Here is an 18,124-nt window from a genome sequence, read left to right on the forward strand (position 1 = left end):
AAGACTCAAATAAAATTAGAAATGAAAAAGGAGACATCACAGCTGACACAAAATTATAGAGGATTTTAGGAGACTATTTTGAGAAATTATAAGTTAAAAATTTCTAGAAGAAATATATACATTATTAGAACCATATAACCTGCCAAGAATAAATAGACAATCTGAATAGATCAAGAGCAAGTAAGGAAATTAAATCAGTAATCAAAACTCTACCACAAAAGAAAAGGTCACCTGATGCTGTCACTTGTGAATTCTTTCAAACATTTATTCAAACATATAAAAATTAATTACTACCAATCTGCTTCAAATTTTTCCAAAAGTGGAAAGGATAGAATACTTTCAAACTCATTTTATGACACAAGTATTACTTTGATTCCAAACCAGATGAAAATTCTACAAGAAAAGAAAATTACAGATTAATAACCTTGATTAACATAGAAGCAAAATTCTCATAAAATATTCGAAAACTGAGTTACACAACACATTAAAAGGATAGAGTGTCATGAACAAGTGGAATTTATCTCAGGAATGCAAGGATAGTGAAACATACACAAGTAAATAAATGTGATATAGAGCATCAACAGATTAAAGTACAAAAACACATGATCATTTCATAGGTGCAGACAAAACATTTGTCAAAAAATTTAACATCCTTTCACAATGAAAATTCTCAACAAATTAGATATAGAAAAAATGTATCTGGACACAGTAAAGATACATACAACAAACCCACAGTTGATATCATGCACAATGCAGAAAAAAATGAAAGTTATTCTTCAGAGATCAGGAATAAGGAAAATCTATCGAAGTCCTAGAAGTCCTAGCTAAGGCAACTGAGCAAGAAAAAGAAATAAAAGGCAATAAAATCAGAAAAAAAATGAGATGTTTCTGTTTTCAGATAAAATGATGTTATATATTAAAAAATCTTAAGGACTCCATCAAAACACTGTAAAAACTAGTAAACAGATTCAATTAAGATGCAAGACACTATAAAATTCAATAGAAAAAAATGAGCAACAAATAATGAATAAATCATGATTCAAAATTAATTATATTTCCATATATTAATCACAAATTATCCAAAAAAAGAAATGAGAAAATACATTGCAGATAAAATAACGTCAAAATGAATAAAATAGGAAAAATTAATCAAGGAGGCAAAAGATCTTCACAGTAACATCTATAAGGCATTAATGAAAGAAACTGAAGAAGATAAAACCGAAGAAGGTGGGAAGATATTCCATGAGTATGAACTGGAGGAAAAAAAAGAGAAAGAAAATAACAATAAAGAAAATAAGTCGGGCTGGGGATGTGGCTCAAGTGGTAGCGCGCTCGCCTGGCATGCGTGCGGCCCGGGTTCGATTCTCAGCACCACGTACAAACAAAGATGTTGTGTCCGCCGATAACTAAAAAATAAATATTAAAAAATTTCTCTCTCTCTCTCTCTCTCTCTCTCTCTCTTCTCTCTCCTCTCTCTTTAAAAAAATTAAAAAAAAGAAAAAGAAAAAGAAAATAAGTCAGATCCTTATCATCATGCACAAAAATCAACTCAAAATGGATGGATGATGAATTAAAATCTTAAATGTAGAGCTGGTTTGTGGCTCAGTGGTAGAGCGCTCACCTAGTACATGTGAGGCACTGGGTTCTATCCTCAGCACCACATAAAATAAGTAAATAAAATAAAGTGATTGTGTCTATCTACAACTTAAAAAATTTTAATTGTCTTAAGTGTTAATAAATATAAATCAAATATTGGAACACATGGCAAGGCTCCAGGATGTGTCCATGGCAATGATGATTTTTTAGATGTGACATCAAAGCACAGGTGACAACTGTAAAAAAGGAAGAATGTGAAACTACATCAAACTGAAAATTTTATGAAGAGTGAAAGCAATAATCAGGAAAGGGAAAAAGCAGCCTACAGAATGGGAAAAAATACATGTAAACTACGTGTCCTAAAAGAAGTGACTATCTAACGTTTGTAAGGAACTCATACAGCTCACAGCATAAACCCAAATAACCAAGTTTAAACATGGGCAAACGACCCAAAGAAACATTTTTCCAAACAAAAGATATAGAAACAGCCAATAAAGATATGAATAAATTATCTTTATCACTAATTACCAGGGAGATGCAAGTCAAAATCCACAATGATACTGCATACCTGTTGAGACAGCTATTAGCAGGAGGTCAAAAGATAACAAGTGTTGAAGAGGACCTGGGGTAAAGAAAACCCAAACACCTTGGTGGTAATATAAATTGATACAGCTACAAAGGAAACAGTATGGGGGTTCCTTAAAAAGGTTAGCAATAGGACCTTTAAATCATTCAGCGATTCTACTTCCTGGTATAATATATTCAATGCAAGCAAAATCCATATATTCAAAAGACAGCTGCATTACTGTTTCCATTGTTACATTATTTACAGTAGTCAGAAATGGAAAGAAACCAAGTGTCCATTAACAGATGAATGGATAAAGAAAATTTGGTATACTTGTGTACAGACACACACATACACACAGACAACAACAGAATGGTATTCAGTTTTTAAAAGAGGGAAGTTCTTCTATTGAGACACTGTGGATGATTCTGGAGTATATGATGCTAGGAGGTAAAATAAGCCAGACACACATACTGAAGGATCTCCCTAACATGTATGATCTAGAACTTCAAACTGGAGAAACAGTGGAATGGTGGTTCCCAGGGAACAGAACATGGGGACTTACGGAGACAATGGGCAAAAGGTACAAACTTGACCCATGTCTGAAGTGTAAGATGTTAAGTTTGGTACACTTCATATATAGCAGGTGACCATTGTTAATGATCATGTACTGTGTATTTGAAATTTACTAACAGGGTAGATCTTCTGATTTTTCTTATCTTGGCACCAGGGATTGAACCCAGGGGTACTTAACCACTGAGTCACATCTCCAGCCCTTTTTTATTTTGAGACAGGATCCTGTTAAGTTGATTAGCGCCTTGCTAAGTTGCTGAGACTGGCTTTGAACCTGTGATCCTCCTGTGTCACTGGAATTACAACAGGATGTGTTATTTATATACATATTCACAAAAAGCAACTATGAGATGATGGGTATGTTACTTACCTTGTCTGTGGCAACTATTTAACCATGTACACATATATCAAAATATCAAGCTGTCTATTTTAAATATATACGATTTGTACTTGGCAATCATGTCTGCATGAAGCTGTAACAAAAAGAATTACATTAAATGTAGAACCTAAGAATAATCCTTAAATACTTTTATAGTAATTTGACATCAATATAATAAAATAAATGTTAATAATATGTTAAATATATGTTAATACTATAGCTAAACTAGAAAAAAATATTTTAAAATATAACAAATCAGTGTAGTATTTCTTTATATTTTGTAAATATATAAGTCATCCCTGCATGGGCCAGAAATTTTAAAAACTGGAAACAAAAATTGGCTTTCACCCCAGATAGCTTGAAATTCCCTCTGAAATGATAACCCTGAAGCATCGGTATTTCAAATAATGTAAGAACAGGGGGCTCTGTGCCAGACTGCCTATGCTCAGTCCTGCCGGGCCCTGTGCTGGCTTGTGCTCCAAGAATAACTGTCTGAGACTCACTTGACCTTGTCATTGAGGGTGAGAAGGGTTCCAAACTTAAGCAGTCCTTTGGGGGAATAAAATGAGATAATGTTTATATGGAAATTAGTATATTTTGTTTTTGTTTTTGTTTTTTTAATCTATTAGTGCTAGAAAAAAAAATCTAACGGGGCTGGGGTTGTGACTCAGCAGTAGAGCGCTTGCCTAGCAAGTGCAAGGCCCTGGGTTTGATCCTCAGCACCACCTAAAATAAATATAATGAAGGTATTGTGTCCAACTACAACTAAAAAAAATAAATATTAAAAAAAAATCTAACTTTTACACTTCAATTCACCCGCCTATCAGGTGAAGCAATTTTGGAAAAAGAAATCTTTGTACCTCTTCTGAGGATTGAGTATAATGATCATACAGTTTCAGTTTTTATGTGGGTATTAGATTGTCTAACAAATTAATACCATACTTTCTAGCATGAATAATGCAATTAAATCATCCTAATTTAATTACTATTTTGTGGCCAAGATAACATTTATAATTCAGATTTATTTTTTGTGCCAAATGATAGATCTTTCTTTTTCTCTTCCACAAAATGAAATATATGTATCTGTATCTGTATATGTATATGTATATGTGTATATATATATATATAATTATATATATATATAATATATATATAATTATATATATATATATAATTATATATATAATATTAAAACTCTTATATATGTATATAAATTAATATATATATGTATATATATTAAAGCTGCATGGGTACATATTTTTGTTCCCATTATTTGTTGGATCAGTATCCTCCATGCCAATTTTCAAAGCAACTGTCTTAGGCTGCAATAGGTAATTTTCCATGTCCATTTTAAGTTTAATATTTCTCACCAGACCCGTCTGGAAATATGCTTTATAGTGCCATTATCCAGTTCCCTGAGTGAGATATATGTCTTTCCTTGGGCATTTGAAGCAAGGTTAGCCATTTGTATCATCTCAGAGTCAAAACTCTAATTTCCATGTGTGTGCGAAAAGCTGTGTCTCAGGGAATAGTTTCCCTAGCATCTTTAGAACCCTTCTCACTATGGAAAGTCTCAGCCTCTCATGATGAGAAGAAGAATAAACATTTGTATCTGGCTTTAAACATGCAATATTCCTTTATATATATATATATTTTATTTATACCTCATAATGCAGTAAAATCAACAACCATCTTTCCATTTTATGAAAGAGTTTACACCAACTCAGAGACAGTAGCTGCCCTGCTATGAGCGAGCGAGTCCATATATTAGATGTAGACATCCCTGGACAGGGTTGTCAAGGTGTTGACTGCCAGATATTTCTTTTACATCAGATTGTTTCTACTAAAAGACACTATGAACCTCTAGTCTACTAAGCCATATGTACCTCTCTCGGTTCTAGATTTCATTTGATTACCGGATCTTCGTTTAATGAATCCTTTATCATCATTTCCTTTACAACATCTACGTACTTGCTTCCAGGAAAAATAAAGATCTATTAAATTATCAAATGCCAGTAATAGTTTTATTCAAGTCAGTAATGCCATGTACTTATAAATATCCCGAAGTGTATTTTAAAATTTCAATAAGTCTGTTTTACTCAAGACAGGAAAAAAAGCAGATAGAGGCACAAATCAGAAATGTGCTTGGCCTGGTGTACATTTCCTAGTTTAAAACATAGAAGGAGAAGAAAATGAAAAGAGAGTATCTAAAATTGAACTATTTTGCAGTTTACCTAAAAAGTGAATTTGAGGTATTTTCCCAAGGGGATAAAATGAACTAGTGGCAGGATCGAGCCTGAACCCAGTTTCCGGACTCCAGATGGAGTTTGCCTTCCAACCTCTGCTGGGGGCAGCCAAAGGGGCGGTGGTCACTGCTGCACTTCACTGCTGCCAGCACATCACACACCCACCACCAGGGCTGTCCACTGAGCTCCCTGGTGTGCTGAACCCCGGCAAGCACCACGCCCAGGACTGTACTTGCTAGGGCTGGTGTTCGAGCCTGTCTGAATATGCCACCTTCTAGCCAAACAAACCAAACCCCAAACGAGGGAAATCTGCCAACACAAACTTCAAACCCAAAGTTTAAAAACACTGGAATTACTGTCGTGCAGCACTCCAGTGTAAATGTTGTCACATTCGCCAGATCGTCTGCTCAGGAGAGGCCAGAACTGAGGGGAGGAGCTGATGGAAACTTGCTTGCTGTCACTGACTAGTTCTTGGTGACGATGGCAGAGGAGACTACTGGCCTCCCCAGTGTGTCTTCTCCACTTCCTCTTTTAACCCAACACAGAATATTAGGGGACACATGCTTTCCCACCTAGCCAGCTGTTTCCCTGTTGCTCCCTGTGGATAGCCACAGCTTTGACTCAAACGCCTTTCTTCAGGAAGGGATGCAGGAGACCCCCCACCCCACGCACACACTGATTTCCCTGACCCCAACGCCTGCTCACTTCTATACATCTTTTTATTTATTTATTTTTCACATTGGAGCTGCTCTTTATGTAATTAAAATCCAGTCATGTTATGGAGCTGGGGATGTGGCTCAAGCGGTAGGGCGCTCGCCTGGCATGCGTGCGGCCCGGGTTCGATCCTCATCACCACATATAAACAAAGATGTTGTGTTCGCCAAAAACAAATTAAAAAATAAATATTAAAAAAATCTCTCTCTCTCTTTAAAAAAAATCCAATCATGTTATACCCCTGCTCAAAATTCCTGAATGCTCTCTATGACTGAGATACAAAGACTGATTCCTTGGCTTGGTGCAGAAGGTCTCCAATGTCTGGCCCTGGCCATCTTCCCAGCCCCATACCTTGGCACTGTTTCCCAATATATCCTGTGCTATAACAACCCTGAGTCTTCTGACCGTTCCTGCAGGCATCCTGAGGAGGCTTTTGATGGCATCCTGATATCTCAGTGAATGTCCTCTGCCTGGGGAATGGGTCTCTGGAGGGGATTCACAGGGCTGGAAAGATGGCCCAGTCTAAACCTTTGTGAGCTCATTGTTTCTTGGTCTTTATAAAAAAACACTTTCTCATTCTCTGTGGAGCTTTGAAGCACCTCCTGACCCTCCCTTCTTCTTGGGCAGAAGTGTCTTTCCCTGAGTACTCTCGAAAAAACATTATATACATTCCCATTTTATAGCTCTTATAACAGTTTCTCACAGCTGATTATTTCCCAAAACTTATGTGTTCTTGTGCAGGAAAGTGCTGCTCGCCTTGTTCTTCTTCCTGTCCTTGGGGCCTTCTGAAGCATCTCACACAACCCAGGTCGGCCATGCACATTCAATTACTGCTTGGCAGCGGATAGTTGGAGACCTTTGTGAGCTGTTGTTCATTTTCACACCATGAACATAACTTCCTCTTGTCTTCCCTCCAGAGATGTCACATTCTCCAGGAACAGATTCACTGAGGTGTCAAGACACCAGCAAGAGCCTCCTCTCACTGCAAGCAGCAAGTTAAGATCCTGGACAAAAATCCCTTTTTTAATAGCACTTGGGACTGAGTGATACTGTTAAGGTTGAGAAGGACTGGGATGGAGACTCTGTGGTCACTACCATTTAATTTATAAGGTGACTTGATACTTAGGATAATTCTGCAAATTGGATGGTCTTATTATTCTAATTTTATCATTATTAACATGTATCTTACGCAAAAGGGTCATCATTAGCTGTGATTTAAAATCTCTGTGCGGGAGCCCTCCATAAAATCCATGTCGTTGTTGCCTTTGAGAGGCAGTTTTTAATCTCTTGATTGTGATTGTCACATATCTTTTCTAAAATCTATTAGGTATTCTTGACCTTCCATGGAACTTCTACTACTTCATGAAAAGAGAGTAGCTCTTTCCATTCCTAGAGCAGCCATGGCTCGTGGTCCCAAGAAGCATATGAGGTGGGTAGCAGCTCCAAAGCACTGGATGCTGGATAAATTGACTGGTGTGTTTGCTCCTCGTCCATCCACTGGTCCCCACAAGCTGAGAGAATGTCTTCCTCTCATCATTTTTGTAAGGAACAGACTTAAGTATGCCCTGACAGGAGATGAAGTAAAAAAGATTTGCATGCAGCGCTTCATCAAGATTGATGGCAAAGTCCAAACTGATATAATCTACCCCACCGGTTTTATGGATGTCATCAGCATTGATAAGACTGGAGAGAATTTCCATCTGATCTATGACACCAAGGGTCATTTTGCTGTTCATCGAATTACACCTGAGGAGGCCAAGTACAAGTTGTGCAATGTGAGAAAGCTATTTGTGAGCACAAAAAGAATCCCTCATCTGGTGACGCATGATGGTCGAACCATTCAATACCTTGATCCCCTAATCAAGGTGAATGATACCATTCAGACTGATTTGGAGACTGGCAATATTACTGATTTCATCAAGTTTTGACACTGGTAACCTGTGTATGGTGACCACAGGTGCTAACTTGGGAAGAATTGGTGGGATTACCAACAGAGAGAGACATCCTGGCTCTTTTGACGTGGTTCATATGAAAGATGCCAATGGCAACAGTTTTGCCACCCGGCTCTCCAACATTTTTGCTATTGGCAAAGGCAACAAACCATGGATTTCTCTTCCTCAGGGAAAAGGAATCCGACTCACCATTGCTGAAGAGAGAGAGACAAGAGACTGGCTGCCAAACAGAGCAGTGGGTGAAATAAATGGTCTCTAGGTGATATGCCTAGAGAGTAGAGGTCTTTGTACTTAATTAAAGAAAATATAAGAATATATTTTCTTTAATTAAGTACAAATGTAAGAATGAATTGATAAAAAAAAAAAAAAGAAAAAGAAAAGAGAGTCGATCCAGTGGAAGGGCCCCTCCCACTTGCCAGGATGTACCTGTCTCGCGTGGTCAGAGCTAGAACATTCCACACTGGTGTGACAGCGGGCATTGCTTCTTGCTTTCCCTTTCTCCCTGCAGAGCTGAGCATCCAGACAGAAAGAAACCTGCCAGTCCTGATCCAGGACCTTCCTACCTACTTTCTCAGATACTTATGTGCTTTGAGTTTATCATCAAGTGAGAAAAAAATGTCCAGCAAGTTTGAGAATATTCATTCCAGTCACAGGTCCATATGCAGCACAGTGGGCAATATAAAATAGCATTGTTGCTCAGAAGGTCATGTTCCAGGTCCAAACTCTTTTTAATGGTCTTGACACTCTATCTAAAATTTTGTCATTATATCATTCTATTGTGGTGAGACTCTTAAGTCTTCAAGAATCCCCTTAACAGTAGCTAGTTTCCCTGGACATTTTAATCTGCTATTTATTCTTAGTGTCTTAGTTAGAATACTTTCCAGAGTTATCATGAAACAGAGAAAAAGCAGAGAGGACCCATCTGGTGATATCCAGATAGGAGCAAGGAGAGAGACCTGGAGATGACAGCATGACCTACCTCACTTCGGCAAATACAGGAACGATGGCAGGACTTATTGGGTGTCCATTTTATGCCAGGTGGTCTCCTAGGCAACTTGTACATGTTATTCATTTCATAAATTGAACATCCTCAAATGAATGTCCTACCTTGATTTTAGAGAAGAGAAAACTGGGACTTAAACAAAGAATTTTAAATTTGTGACTCACAGTCATAAAATTACTGAAATTCAAATCTGGTGTCTTTGAATATGCACCCATATGCAGCCATAAAGAAAAATGAAATTATGTGGTTTTCAAGAAAATGCACAGAACTTTACATCATCATGCTGAACGAAATAAGCCAGACACAGAGCGTCAAGGATGTATGTTCTCTCCTTAGCGAAAGCTAGATAGAAAATATGCAAAAAGGAACCTCATGGAAATAGAAGGGAGAACATTAGAGTTGAGAAAGGGAATGGGGGAAGGGAGAAGCAGAGGAAAAAGGGAGGTACTGAACGATATGGATTAAATTATGTTATATGCATGTGTGGCTGTCACAATGAACCTCCCTGCTGTTTATAATCAAAATGCACCTTTTTAAAAATTTTTTCACCATTTTTTTTTCAAATATTTGAGCCTGAAACATACTCTTTTGCTTCATATTCTCATGTGCTTCATAAGGTCTCCGTGTACGGGATAATCCAATACCAGGGCTAAGAACAGGCCAATCATGCCCTTCCTGTTTTATCATGTTCTTTGTTTTCGTTTGACAGATGCCTATTAAGCACCTGCCCTGGTGTACATCAGGTCTTCTCTAGCTGCTGAGACACAGCCGCAACAAACTGGAAAGCCCTTGCTCTTATCAAGTGTCTGTAATAGCAAGAGGGGATGTGATTTTAGTAGCTATTCTTTCTTTTCTGGTCATAAATATTTCCAATATTGCCTAAGTACACTATATTATATACCCTCGAGCGCACATATTTGAAAAACTATAATCTAAGAATAGTAAACTAAAATTTACTTGTGTTAAAATATTATCTTACTTGTGAAGGAGTCATGGAGTAGGTGTGCGTTGATCAAAATGAACTAAAAATATCAATTGAACTATTAACACCAACAGAGCTCAATTCAGAAACATGTCAAATCATTCAGTGTTCACCTGCACACCTCGCTTTGTGGGGACTGAAAGGTTGTGAGCATGTGCATTCTTGGATACCTTGGCTGATTTGCTGATGGGTCTTCAAAATCATTTTCAGGCTCCTGAGTAAGTATTGCCTTGTATTTTTGCTTAGGGACCAAAAATACATCCACCTTGGTTATGAATGTGATCATTTTATATATCAATATAGCATTCTTCCCAACATACTGTAAGTGTTCTTGAGTAACAGTGCTATGAAGATGGAAATCATCCTAACTCTAATTTGTTTCCTTTTAGTGCACTTCAATTTTTTGAAAGAATTTAGTATATAAAAAGCATGCTATAAACCATATATCGTATAGACAAAAATAGTTGATTTAAGTTAACATTTCTACCGATCTGAATAAGCCCTTATGTTTATTTTATTATTTCAATAATAATTCTTTGGAATAAAATATAAGGAAATCACATAAATACTAGGAGAATTATATGTCATTTTTAAGTCTTTGTTTAAAAAACTCTAAGAGCATTTCTGTGTTTTAATCTCACCATCCTATAGGGCTCACCACAAATATTGACAATTGGAAAAACACTATAAACCCTTTCAGAGGTCAAATATCAAAGCCAGTGTTCCCAGCAGGGCTTTCCACGTACTCCAGTAAACACACAGGATGCTAAAGACCACACCTGTAATCAGGTGAGCATGTGTGGCAAGTCTGCTGGCTAGGCTCAGCCTTACACTCATCAGTCGTAACTGACGACTTCCTTTGAAGACACGCTTTTAGTTCATTGGTCAGTTACAAGAAATCCATGATTCCAGTATGCCATTCCATGTAAGTTCACAGGTCTCACGTTGACTAAGGCAGGCCCAAAACCTGCCAGTCTTCAAACATGTATTCAGAAGAGTTTAAAAGTGAGGCTTAGAGTACCAACCAGAGTAAAAAAAAAAAAAAAAAAAAAGAAAAGAAAACTTAAATATTGTCTTGAACCAGAGGTACCAACATGAACATAATTAAGAAATATATGAAGATGGCAAACACTTCACATACTGAAAACCCAGGCAGAGTTTGAGGACTTGAAATGGGAGAGATGGGAACACATGCAGGTTTTAGGGGAAGGCACATTATGAAATGGTGCTTTAGAAAATACCCAACTAATCAGAAAAGCAGACCAGGGAAAGGACGGGGTTGGGGTGGCAACAATGTGATGGCAGAGTGAGAAAAGCCAATAGGGGCGCCTTCAGGGGTGGGAGGTGCCGTCTTCCACATGCACAGTGTTCCTAGAGGATTACACCAGTCTTACTGGTGCCTGCTTAGCCAAGAGAGCGCAAAGTCAAATGCACTCATTACCGCCTCCATTTACTTAACTAAGAAACATTAAAATAAAAAAAATATAAAATAGCTGTCAGTGGGATGTTCCACATGTGTTTCTCCAAAGCTCTTGTAGTTAAGCCAATAGACCAATTAGACCAGCCTAAACAAATCCTTAACCTTTTGAGAACTTCCTGTTCCTTATGCAAGAGTAAACATTGATGGAATGCACTTCAGGCATCTGCTTGTGAAATGAAGTCTCCTAAGATTCCATTTTCACCAGTTTCATAAAAAAAAAAAAAAATCCAAGAGAAGCATTACTTCATTAAAAAAAATACAATCACATATCTATCATATAACCCGTAAATTGTTACAGACTCTAAAATCCCCATTAGCAGGCTATAACACAATTTGCTATAAAGGAGAAAAAAATCATTTTCTTAGAAAAAGATAATCACCAAAACTTATACATAAACAAACATACTTTTATTATACATCTTCATAGGTCTTTTTAAGGAAATATTTGAATACATAGTACTTTCTATAATAAAGATAAATCATCTGGCACTGAAATTGTAAAGAAATATTTAAATTAAATATTATATGATGTCACTTAAGAAGTCTGTTATTTGTTTTGTGCCTCAAATTTTATAAAATATCACCCATATAAAATTTTTGGTCATAATGATGGTGACCAGGATGGATATTTTTGTCTTGGCAATGACTATGACCCCAGTTGCCAATAAAATTAGTTAAACAGCACATCACAGACAAATGTGGGCTGTTTGTTAAGAAGGGGCAACACCTGTAAGCCTGTCCTTCAACTCTCCATGTCCAATCATTCAGAGTCAGGGCCAAATGCACCATACTGAACATATAAAATTACCTTAAAGGCTTGTTTTTATCCCCCCAAAAACTTATGCAAATTTTAAATATTCTGCCATAATCTGACCATATTTGTTAGGAAAATGCCACATGTCCTTGTCTCTCTGAGGATACCCAACATAAATCATAATGTATTGCCAGCTCAGCTAGAGATCTTTTCTATAATCTCAAAAGTCATACCCAAAGCAGGAAGAGACCCTCATCCTTCAGGCTCAACACACATATGGACTTCAAAGGAGGAAAGAATGAAAAAATCCAATCTAAAAGAAAGGGTCCCAGGCATAGAATCAGCAAATAAACAGCAGAGTTAAACTGTATCATAGACCAAATGAACGCAGCAGACCTCCAAAGAACACCCCATCCAACAGCTGGAGAATGTGCGTTCTTCTCAATAGTTCATGGAACATTCTCCAGGATACATCATATACATGCTAGACCACAAGAGAAGTCTCAAATTTTAAAAAATTGAAATCACATTGAGAATCTTTTCCAATGCAATAGAATCCAATCTTTTCTAATGCAATAGAACTGAAGATCAAAAACAAGAGAAGCTTTGGAAACTATGCATTTGAAAATTAAACAACTTATTCATAAACAACCAATAGATCAGGGAAGAAATATAGAATAAAATTTTAGAATCTGTGGAAATATGAAAAAGAAAGAGCAAAGAAGATAAGAAAGGACCCACAAAGAAGAACAAAGACTTAACCTACTAAGTGAGTGTAGAATTCTTGATTTCAATCTGTCCCGATTTATCAGTTCTCATTTCTTAGCTGGAAGATAGTAAACCGCTTGGTTCACTAAAGGTTTTCTCTTGGGAGATTGGGTTGGACTGCAGCTCCTCTAAAAGGTTGTGCTGTTTCCATTGCCATTACCCTACATCTTGAACACAGGGAACTTCACAATGAACCAGAGAGTTTTCTTTTCTTTTTTAAAGCAATAGGGAAACCAACACTATTTTGTTTGAGAGCAATCCTTCCAGGAACTTTAGGTGGCTGATTCTCCATCCTTGCCACTTTTTCCATGAACCAACCAGGGGTCAACAAATAACTTGACTCTGTAGTGCTTTCCGTCTCCTGTGGTGTACATCTATAAGTACTGAACTGAATCAGATCGTTGCTTTGGTAATGTTTATCAGAAGGCCCTCTTGTGAACTCTCTCTATAATTCTCTTATTTATGCTTATGTTGTACCATCAAATATATTAGACATTATACAAACGCACATTAGTTTATAAAATACATAACAGATGTTCCAATATATCCATTCCCAGTTTAATAAAGACTCTCATAACATCTTTGTGGACTGAGTAACTATATTACTATTATTTGAAGATCAACATATTCAAACATTACCCTAAGGGGTTCATCTAATGAACACAAAAGCCAGAATGTATATTCTGGTCCAACCAACCCAGAGGGGAAAGGCTTGAAGTTTTTGCCATATTTTGCCCTCCTTCCCTTTACCCTGCTCACCCCAGACAGTTTTCATTCTTGAATTTCCCTTTCCAATGTTACTAATATTCTCTCAATTATTTTTCACAGTTTACCTAAATAAATGAAACTAAACAGAGAGAAGGAACAGTTTGTTATATAAGAAGTAAACCCAGAACAACCAACCTCCATCCTCCCTGAAAATTTCCCACCACTTAAAATGAATTTTCTAAAAACTATTTGGTAAAACAAAAGGACTAAAAAAATAGTCTTTAATAATAAAAAAGAATTTTGTCTCTATGCTCAGTGTAAAAAAAATGTACTGCACTGTTACTTAAATCATTCCTTGTCTTAGAATTATGGTATAAGTCTTCACTACAAAATAAAGATCAAAATATCAAGATTATCTTTAATTGAGCCCAGTGTAGTGACACATGTCTGTAATCCCAGTGGCTCAGGAGGCTGAAACAAGAGGACCCTAAGTTCAAAACCAGCCTTGGCAATTTAGTAAGGCCCTAAGCAACTCAGTGAGATCCTATCTCTTTAAATAAATATTTTTAAAAAGGGCTGGGGAAGTGACTCAGTGGTTAAGTGCCCTTGGGTTCAATTTCAGGGACAAAAAGAAAGAAAGGAAGGAAGGAAGGAAGGAAGGAAGGAAGGAAGGAAGGAAGGAAGATAGATTATGTTTAATTGTACTTTTAAAGTCACAAAAGTTTTAGAGAAAGCTTTAGGTCAATTAATGAATATTTGTTTGAATAAAACACAGACAAATATCAACTAAAGGACCAAGATTCAGGTATCGAAAACTCCAGAATAGTTTATGGATCCCTTAATCCATAGTATCCTTTTCAATCTTACCAGAAAAATGCAATTAGTTTGAATTGTGGCTGATTCAATAAGAATGTAGAAAAACCTGGAAGTTTTGTCAGGTACAGCAGAAGCATGCTAAATAGACTTAGAGAGGGAATAAACATATACGTTTTTGATTAATAAAAACCATTTCAGATAATAGCTTTCCGTGGAGTCACATAACCTCCTAGGCACCTGCTCTGGTGTAGGGTAACGCCTTACTTCTGATGGCATCACCAGCATCACTACCACTGTGGTGAGGATTTCTCCATCCTGTGCTGCTGTTTCCATTGGAAGATATTTGGAATGATGCATTCTGATAAGTAGGTATATCTTTCCTACCATCTGGGTTGTCGCAAGGACGTAAACTCTCTATGATTTTAAGAATAGAAAACATAAGAATAAAAGTCTATTTTTCATGAAAGAAAGTGGTAAATGTAATCCAGAACATTGTATGTTAATTTTATACACATTTAGGCTCCTGTTCTAGTTTTTACAATCTATCTTTCAATGACTGTTCAAATGTGTGTAAATAATCTTAAACTCTTTATATTTTGCAGATTGTATTCATGATTTTTTTCTTCAAGAAGAAAAAAAGTAACAAAGGTCATGGTCTATTTGTGTTAGAAATTTTTTCCTAAACCTGTTTCAAAAAATTAAGAAACAAATCATTATCTGCTAATATATCTGAGAGTCTTTGCAAAGGAAAAATATTTAATTATTTCTGGCTTAGAATTTCTTAAGACCATTCATACAGACAGACTGGACCTGCTACTTATGTGTGTGTGTGTCTGTAGACAGTCACACATAAATAAGTGCACATATTTGTTTTTGATTTGTTATGTGTGGGTCTGTTTGAGACAGTTTGTTCTCAATTACTGGCTCAGTGCATTACTGTCTGAAGATTTATTCATAGGAAAACGCGCTATGTTCGTCCTCTCTGCAGTGATGGCAAGAGCAGGCCCACTCTGGATATGACTTATGTTACAAAGAACTCTTGCTGTGTGCGTGGAAGACATTGTTCAACCCATTTTGGTAAAGTATGTATGAAACAATGTGTTTTTCATAAACATCTTTTTTGTAATATTGGAAATGTAGTTAACGTATTTGCAACATGTTCCATACCTCATTTTATTCAATTGCCAGAACTTGAAATTGAACAGTTAAAAGAAAGAAGGCTGAATCACAATGAGGTGAGGGAAACTGAATGCAGTGTTGTGCTCCAAAATCTTTGTAGAAAGATCATATAACAAACAGAATGATTCTAAATTAGGCTAACCTGTACTTTCCTCGTTTTCCTGATTCAAAACCCAAATTAATCAAATGTGACCATATTTTCCCTAAAAATCTATAATGACTCTTGCATAGATCTTGCCAACATCTAGGATTCCAGGCTGAGTTAGAGAAAATGTTATGCAAAACTCTGAAAAGCCCAGATGGTCCATCTACACTTAATAAGTAGCAGCCCCTGAAGTTGTCATGAAGCTCTAGGACCAAAGGCTGCAGTGAATTTCTCCATGCCCATAAAGATAAAACCAGTGTGATGTGAGCTGGTACTAGAGATCCGTGAATCACTGGGCTAACCAGGTAGTAGCATACCACCTATGCACACAAACAACTGCACACAACCCACATTACATACTGAATGAGCTGGGATACGGGCTTTGCAATATAAAGCCTTCCACACGTAGCTTTGGTCTTTCTCACTGTCTTTAATCTTGTTTAATGCAACTGGGAGTAGGTCATTGGTCATTCCCATCTGCACACATAATTAAATAAAACAAGAGTGTGCCATGTCTGGATACTGCTGTCTACACTCACTGGCCTCAAGGAACTTCCAAAAACCTTTATCAGGAATTGTGGACATGAGGAATAATATTTAGTAATAATCAGGACAATCAGGTTCTGTGTGAAAATATGCAAGTTACTGAAGCTCTCTGAGCCTTCAGTTTTCTATATGTCATTGGCAATGTAAAGCAGAAGCCTGATGGGGATAAAATGAGACAATTTGTGTAAGCTGGGAACACTAGAAAGTAGACTATAATTGCATAAAATAAAAACTGCTAAGATAATGATGGTGGTGGTAATGATGATGATCATGATAATGACAGTGACGTTGACATCAAGTCTTCCTTATTTCCTTTATTTTTCCTTTATTCCTTTATTTTATAATTATTTCAGTAAATAAATAGGTACCTGGCATGCAATATAACTCTATAAATAGATGTTGAACAATTAATGAACATACCAGCTTAACTCTCCAGGATAGATACCAATGCCACTATGCCACAAAGGACAGAGCTCACTGACAGAGGATTTAAGTGATAATCTCAGTAAGCTTGCACAATCCAAGTGTGGGAGGGAGATGCCTTCCATGCAGTCACTCTGTCAATGTGCAACTCCTTTACACTGACCTGGTTTTCATTCAATCAGTGCCACATACCTGTTAGAACAGGTCTTCCCATCTCACATGCAGATGAGTTAAGTGACATCCAACTGGGCTGAACATTTCACCCAGATCATTCTATATGTCTTGAGAAAATAAGATTGTTTGCTGATCTTAGTGATGTGGGTGAGGAAAAATTGTGTCCTGGACCCAGAATTTCCACAATTTAGGCTGTGAACCTGACCCAGTGAGCACCTGCAGGTCAAAAGGAATGGAGAAAATGGCACCTCACATTCCAGGACTTTGCTGTCACGACCATTTTTCTCTTCAGCTCATGGTGGAATTACCCTTGCTTGGAAGACAGCTTTATTCCTTACCACCTCCCAAGACTAAGAAAATTCTTTTTTTGCAGATAGAAATCCGCATTATCTACTTTAATACAGCTTCTGTTCCTTTTATTTAATTTTTTGCATTCCACTGGAAGACTACCATGAACATGACAAAGAGAAATGCTGATTACAAATGTTGCTTTCTTTTTAAAATTTGTTTTAATTAGTTATACATGACAATCGAATGCCCTTATATACTTTGCTGTATCATACATAGATGGGATAGAATTTCTCATTTTTCTGAGTATACATATTGTAGAATCACATTGTCATACAGTCACATACATACATACAGTAATAATGTCTGTTTAATTCTACTATTTTTCTTATCCCCACATCCCCTGACTTCCTCTTCTTTCACTTCCCTCTACCTAATCTAATATTTTTTTCATTACAATTCTTAATACACATAAATATCACACTTTTGCATTTCTGTTTGTATATAAAGTATGTTGACATTCAATTCAAGTCTTCATACATGTTCTCTGTATAATGATGACCATCATATTCCACCATCCTTCTTACTCCCCTATACCCTCGCTCTCTCTCCCACCCCTCTTCCCTGTGGGTATAGCTCAGTGGTAGAGCACCCCTTGGTTCAATCCTCAGTATAATAATAATAATAATAATAATAATAATAATAATAATAATGGCTGTAAAATAAAGCAATAGTGGGTTTTAGAACTGCTTTGAAGCGGGCATTAATATTTGTTATGAACCATGTGTGAAAAATTCTTAGATATATATTAAAATTATCTATCCTGATTAATT

At 36.7% G+C, this 18,124-nt stretch overlaps 1 pseudogene; it reads left to right on the plus strand.

Moving 5' to 3' along the window:
• Positions 1 to 7,473: 7,473 nt before the first annotated feature.
• Positions 7,474 to 8,328, plus strand: LOC143411660 (small ribosomal subunit protein eS4, X isoform-like; annotated as a pseudogene).
• Positions 8,329 to 18,124: the final 9,796 nt, after the last annotated feature.

This window comes from Callospermophilus lateralis, chromosome 12, assembly GCF_048772815.1.
Source record: "Callospermophilus lateralis isolate mCalLat2 chromosome 12, mCalLat2.hap1, whole genome shotgun sequence".
In the NCBI taxonomy this organism is placed as follows: domain Eukaryota; kingdom Metazoa; phylum Chordata; class Mammalia; order Rodentia; family Sciuridae; genus Callospermophilus; species Callospermophilus lateralis.